Source organism: Gopherus evgoodei, chromosome 2, assembly GCF_007399415.2.
Source record: "Gopherus evgoodei ecotype Sinaloan lineage chromosome 2, rGopEvg1_v1.p, whole genome shotgun sequence".
Taxonomy (NCBI): domain Eukaryota; kingdom Metazoa; phylum Chordata; order Testudines; family Testudinidae; genus Gopherus; species Gopherus evgoodei.
Genome location: NC_044323.1, coordinates 72,239,145 through 72,245,981, shown reverse-complemented (window position 1 = coordinate 72,245,981; position 6,837 = coordinate 72,239,145). Strand labels below are relative to the sequence as shown.

The 6,837-nt window shown below is 41.0% G+C and overlaps 1 long non-coding RNA gene across 1 annotated transcript; it reads right to left on the bottom strand.

The window, feature by feature from the left end:
- Positions 1 to 448: 448 nt before the first annotated feature.
- LOC115644879 lies at positions 449 to 5,601 on the bottom strand. The gene is made up of 4 exons (XR_003998614.1): positions 5,441 to 5,601; positions 2,581 to 2,679; positions 1,680 to 1,760; positions 449 to 937 (listed from the first exon to the last, which is right to left on the bottom strand). It is a non-coding gene; the product is annotated as an uncharacterized LOC115644879 (long non-coding RNA).
- Positions 5,602 to 6,837: the final 1,236 nt, after the last annotated feature.

Here is a 6,837-nt window from a genome sequence, read left to right as displayed (position 1 = left end):
CCAAATAGCAAGATACAATGGTAACAATATTTAAACAGGCAGGGAAGGAAATAAGAGACAGAGGATGGAAAAAGAAAAGGAGGCGGCAAAAGGGAGCTTCCCTGTTTACTCAGTCTCTCTTTGGTATCAAAACTGCAACACGTCTTTTCCACTTCAGAACAGAGGGGAGCATGTACTGCAGAACTAAGTCTGCCCTTTGTTGTGGTGTGGGTTAATGAAGGTCATAGCAAGTTATCCCTTCATATAGGAACAAGGTAGGAACTCTCCATATAGTGCTCAAGAGACAAAAAGAGGGCTCTTGTACCAGGCAGGTTCAACTCTGACCCTGCATGGTTTCCTAACAGAAGGGCAGGGTTTCGTCCTAGAAATGGGAATTCCTTTGGCAGGGATCGTTGATGCCATTATCTTATTTTTCCAACAACAGTTAATATAAACCTTTACCAAGTAAAAAATTTCACACTGAACAAATCTGCACTACATCGAACCTACTAGTAAATTTGTACCATCCGTTATTTCATATTGATCTAAACATCAGTCAGCCCCAAGAGAATGTTGTGAATTTTGTCCTATCCAAAAATCCATTCCTGCAGGATAGATATTTTTTTTATCAGACTTCAAAAGCAAATGCAACTTCTTATACCCTTTATCATGTAGATTTCCCCTTTACAGCTTAATTTCAATGCACTACAATCCATTCCCCCAAAATATTTCAACAAATATATATATTTACATCCTCTGACAATCTTCAAATCCACTTCTGGTTTCATTGAAATGGATATAAACTTAAGACTACTTCAAAGAGAATTGGAAACTAACAACTTTTCTTTTTGCCTTCCAACAGGCAGCTTTATTTCCAATGGTTGAGACACTGCTGTAACATGACGAAGATTCTGTTCCACTCTCCCATGAAATGGTAATGAATCTGCCAGTGAATTGCCTGTATAACAGATGTCATTGTTTTGAATTAAGTGTCCCAGTGGTTTGCAGAGCAACCTTAAGGTTCCCCATGATCAGAATGATACACAATAAAAATATTTTAATCTACACTACAAAAAAATCCATGTTACTTGAACCCATCTTAAAAAACAAAGTGCACCGGCCAAAGAGTGAGTAATTAGGGACCTGAAAATAGTTTTACAGAATGGTCAGAGGGAAAAGCATGCTAATACCAATCAAAGCACTGTAAGCACATTTTAGGCTGAATATGCTTTTCAAAAATTGATTCACCCAACATGATTTTTTTGTATTGTTTAGAGGGACTAAAAGTAAAATTAAGCAAGGAGATCCCAATGAACTATTAAACAGGTGTAATTGTTTGAATAATTATCAGTTAAAGCTCTGATTCTGCCATCTTTACTCAGCTGAGTAGTATTTATTCAGCTAAGTATTCCTTTTGACACAGTGGGATCATGCATAGGAATAGGTTTTCTTTGGGGGGAAAAAACTTAAATTCACTAATTGGGAATCCCTTTCTCCAAATAGCTTAAGTTAAATTCTTGTCTTAAGTACACTTCTACCACTTGGAGACTAAGAATACTGATAACAGCCTTCCTGCACCTTACTTGGTTTTGTTATTTGAGGCTAATAAAAAAATATACAAACATTAACAACAGCTATACAGCATCTACCCCAACCATTTTATTCATTCACAAAAATTCACCCATTTTACTCATACTTACAGTAAGAAAACAGTATTACTTACTTTTTGCATATTCAGGATATGGATGCATGAGTCCAAGAAAGGAGTCATAAAAGCACACCTGTGCCATAATGAAGAGAAAATCCAGTTCAAATTTAAATTTCACCTACAGAGTTCATGTGCATATCCAATCCAAGCTGCAAAATTCTCTCTCCAGTGTTGTGGGGCAGGCAGTGTGAATGTTTTGATGCAGTTAACAAAAATGCAAATTAAATAAACTTTTAAATTTAGTTCTGGAGTGTGTTTTTTCTATAATGTATCACACCATTTAAAACCAGTAATTAAAAGATGGAAATCACACACACAAAACTATTAATAACATACTCCAGAATGTATTGCAAAGTTTTTATATTTAAACTCCAAATCCTAGGTTATTTAATCCTATATTAATAGAGTGCTTGTTTTGGTTTAAGAGAAAGCATTCTGCTCTAGAAAAGTTAATCCATTTATTCACTTCTTAGTTTAGTAACACAAAGAAATCTATTTGCCCTTCTATGCACGCAAGTATCCTAGTAAAACAACCATTAGCACTTTGTCACTGGTCAGTTGATTGGGTAGAAGTTGCAAAGAGATAATTCAGAACAAGTTCATTTAAAAGTGCATAAAATGAAAAATTTATTAACAGAAATAAAATACACATGGGTTACAACGTTCCAAAAATCTGGGCCATTGCGACAGGCTTTTTCAAATTAACTCTTTTATGGGTATCACATGCTGTACTAGTAGTAGATACTAATATATTTGATTTATTTGTTCCTGTCTTCTGTGGTATGCAACCCAGATCCTTGTTTGGTTGAGTTTTTTTCTTGCTACTATTAGATAATTCCCCAAACTCTCTTCTCGTTAGTATTCAATTGCACTTTTTGATCAGTATATATTACCTCTTGCATTTTTCTTTCAGACTTTGTATTCATTCATCCCTTTTGGACTGCATTTCTCCATACTTGCTCAGCTACTGAATTCTAATTCTCTCTGCATCTCTATTTAATAAGGGGAGAAAATGTAAAGATCATGTTGTTCAGTAGTATAATTTAAGACATATGAGACTATAAAAATATGATTTAAAAGTAATAAATAAAAATAATATAATATAAAATTGAGAATTTATGATCCTGTTAATCCTTGTTATATCCCACTGGTAATCTGTTTCCAGCATTAAAATGTTTTCACACCAGGGGCAGGCAAACTTTTTGGCCTGAGCGCCGCACTGGGTTTCCAAAATTGTATCGAGGGTCAGTTAGGGGAGGCTGTGCCTCCCCACAGTCAGGCATGGCCCGGCCCCCACCCCCATCCAACCCCTCCTGCTTCTCGCCCCCTGACGGCTCCCTGGTACCTCTGCCCCATCCAACCACCTCTTCCTCCCTGTCCCCTGACCGTCCCAGGAGCCCCTGCCCCTGACTGTCCTCTGCTGCCCCATCCAACCTCCCTGGGAACCCTTGCCCCATTCAATCCCCCTGTTCCCTGTCCTCTCACTGCCCTGACCCCTAGCCACACCCCTGCCCCTCTGACCACTACCTGGAACTCCCCTGTCCTCTATCCATGCCCCCCTGCCCCCTTACCGCACTGCCTGGAGCATCGGTGGCTGGTGGCGCTACAGCTGCGCCACCCAGAGCACCAGGACAGGCAGCCACGCCACCTGGCCGGAGCCAGCCACACCACCACGCAGCACAGAGCACTGGGTCAGGCTGGGCTCTGCAGCAGTCCTGCCCCAGGAGCTCGCAGCTCTGCTGCCCAGAGCATTGCACCAGTGGTGGGGCGAGCTGAGGCTGCAGGGGAAGGGAAAAAGTAGGGGAGGGGCCGGGGGCTAGCCTCCTGGGCCAGGAGCTCAGGGGCTGAGCAGGAGGGTCCCATGGGCTGGATGTGTCTCATGGGCTATAGTTTGCCCACCTCTGTTTTACAGTATGGCTACCCTATATTTCCTGCATTTTAAACCCAGCCTGCTAATCCTGCTTCATTTGCATAGATCTAAGGCTTAGATTTGAATTTCCAACCAGAAATCTTGTGAAATGTCTTAATATACAGAACAGTTGAAGTCCACCTTTCCCGCCATCACCTCACTCATGGGTGCTGTAACTTTTATAGAGGGGGGTGCTGAGAGCCATTGAACCAAATTGTAAACCCTGTATATAATGGAAACTACTTCAAGCCGAGGAGTGTGGCAGCACCCCCAGCACTCGTAGTTCCAGCACCCATGGCCTCACTTATCATGACAGCAATATTCTGAAAGACTAGCAAAGAACTAGATAACTAAGATGTCTGCTGATGCTACCAGGAGACAGACTAGGGGCTTGTCTAAACTTTCAGTGCTGCAGCAGCGCAGCTGCATCACTGCAGTTGTGCCACTATAGCGCTTAATAAATACATTACCTATGCCCATGGGAGGTAGGAGCTTCTCCCGTTGACATAAGTACTCCATCTCCCCAAGAGGTGGCAGTTATGTCAACAAGAGAAGCCCTCCCACCAACATAGTGTTGTCTAGGTCAGTATGACTACATTGCTCAGGGATGTGAATTTTCCACACCCCTGAGCAACATAGCTACACGGACACAAGTTTGTTGTTTAGACAATCCTTTGTCTTTCAGTTGTACCTTCCCAAAATGCTCCCTACCAGACCTTATAAAACAGTATTAAAAAAGTCAGTTCCCAAGTCTAACTCATCTCAATCTCTCACCCGCACTCTTTTTCTCTTAGTTATATATATGTTTTCTGCCTTCCCCCTTTTTAAATGCTATTGTTTCCTGAAAGATTGTGTTTGGCTTCCCAATTTTGAATGGCTTTATTCTCCATCCTTTGATTGCTACAGCTGTCAGTACTAACCACCTTTTCCTTTCTGCATAGTTTATTCAGATCTCAAGTGTCATGTTTTGATGAGATCCACCTACTAGTCCAGACCAAAACTTTGGAACAACTAAACAGACTACTCCTTCAAGATTCTATTCCAGTTTTTTATGTAAGCCCAGCACATGCTGGGACAGGAGGCTGTAAAAGGACCAAACAGAAGGGGATCTGAAAAATGTCACCATGGCCAAACAGCAGCATAAAAGACGCAGTTAGAGGTAAAAAAAGCATCCTCTAAAAACTGGAAGTCAAAATCAACTGAGCAAAACAAAAGCGCAGACTCTGGCAAGTCAAGTGTAAAAGTATAATTAAGCAGGCCACAAAAATGTGACAAACAACTAGCAAAAGACACAACAAATAAGAGCACTCTCTTTCTAAGTACTTCAGAAGCAGGCAGCATGTGAAAAAATCAGTGGGGTCACTGAATGATCAAGGAGCACTCAAGGAAGACAAGACCATAAGGAGAAGTTAAATGAGTCTTCACTACAGAGGATCTGAGGGAGATTCCCATACCCGAGCCACCATTCTTTTTAGGTGACAAATCTGAGGAACTGTCCCAGATTGAGGGGGTCAATAGAGGAGGTTTTGGAACAAATTGATAAATTAAACAGTGATAAGTCACCAGGACCAGATAGTATTCACTCAAGAGTTCTAAAATATGAAATTGCAGAACTACTAACTGTTGCTTAAATCAGCATCTGCAGATGACTGGAAGACTGCTAATGTAATGCTGATTTCTTTTTTAAGGACTCCAGAAGCGATCCTGGCAATTACAGGTTGGTAAGCCTAACTTCAGTACCAGGCAAACTGTTGAAACTAAAGAACAAAATTATCAGACACATAGGTAAACATGATAGGCGGGAAGAGTCAACATGGTTTTTGTAAAGGGAAATCATGCCTCACCAATCTATTGAATTCTTTGAGCATCTCGACAAGAATGTGGACAACAGTGTGTGATCAGTCAAAGACCTCCTTGGGACTGTCATTTGAGACGCTGAAACTACCTCTGAGCCCATTTTCCCTTCCAACTTGGGACTCCAGAACCCTATCTTGTTGAGCCAGACATGCTACTCCACTGCAACACAGACCCAGATCTGGTCCACACCCCCAAAGCTGCAGACTTTAACCAAAAACTGCTCAGCAAGTTACTTATCTCCAGCACCCAGACACCCAGCTCCCACTGCAATCCAAACCCCAAATAAATCCATTTTACTCTGTATAAAGCTTATACAGGGTAAACTCATAAATTGTCTGCTCTCTAGAACATTGATAGAGATACATGCATAGTTGTTTGGTCTCCCCGGTATTAATCATTTACTCTGGGTTAATTAATAAACAAAAAAGTTATTTTATTAAGTATAAAAAGTAGGATTTAAGTGGTTTCAAGTAATAACAGACAGAACAAACTAAGTTACCAAGCAAAACACACAGATCTAAGCCTAATACATTTTTGAAACTGAATACAGGTAAATCTCCCCCTCAGATGTTCCAATAAGCTTCTTGCACAAACTAGACTCCTTCCTAGTCTGGGCCCAATCCTTTCCCCTGGTGCAGTCCTTGTTACCTCCTGCTCAGGTAGTAACTAGAGGATTTCTCATGACTGGCAGTCCCCTTGTTCCATTCCACCACCTTTTATAGCTTTGGCACAAGGCGGTAATCCTTTGTCTCTCTCTGGGTTCCCACCCTTCCTTCTAAATGGAAAAGTACCAGGTTTAAGATGGATTCCAGTACAAGGTGATATGGTCACATGTCCTGTGAGACCCCCAAGCCTCCATTCTTTCCAGCCTGACTCACAGGAAGGCTTACAAGTAAACAACCATTTACAACTAATTGTTCTAGTTAATGGGAGCCACCAACATCCTAAGCCACCATTAATGGCCACACTTTGCATAGTTACAATAGGACTTCAGAGTATTACTTCATATTTCTAGCTTTAGATACAAGAATGATACAGTTATACAAATAGGATGAATACACTCAGTAGATTATAAGCTATGTAATGACACCTTACAAGAGACCTTTTGCATAAAGCGTATTCCAGTTGCATTATATTTACACTCAAACATATTTCCATAAAACATATGGAGTGCAACATCACAGGGTGATCCACTTAATACAGTGTACTTGGACTTTCAGAGAGTCTTTGACTCGGTTCCACACCAAAGGCTCTTAAGCAAAGTAAGCACTCATGGGATAAGAGGGAAGGTACTCTCATGGATCAGTAACTGGTTAAAAGATGGGAAACAGAGTAGGAATAAGTGGTCAGTTTTCACAATAGAAGTGGTCAATAGCAGACCCCT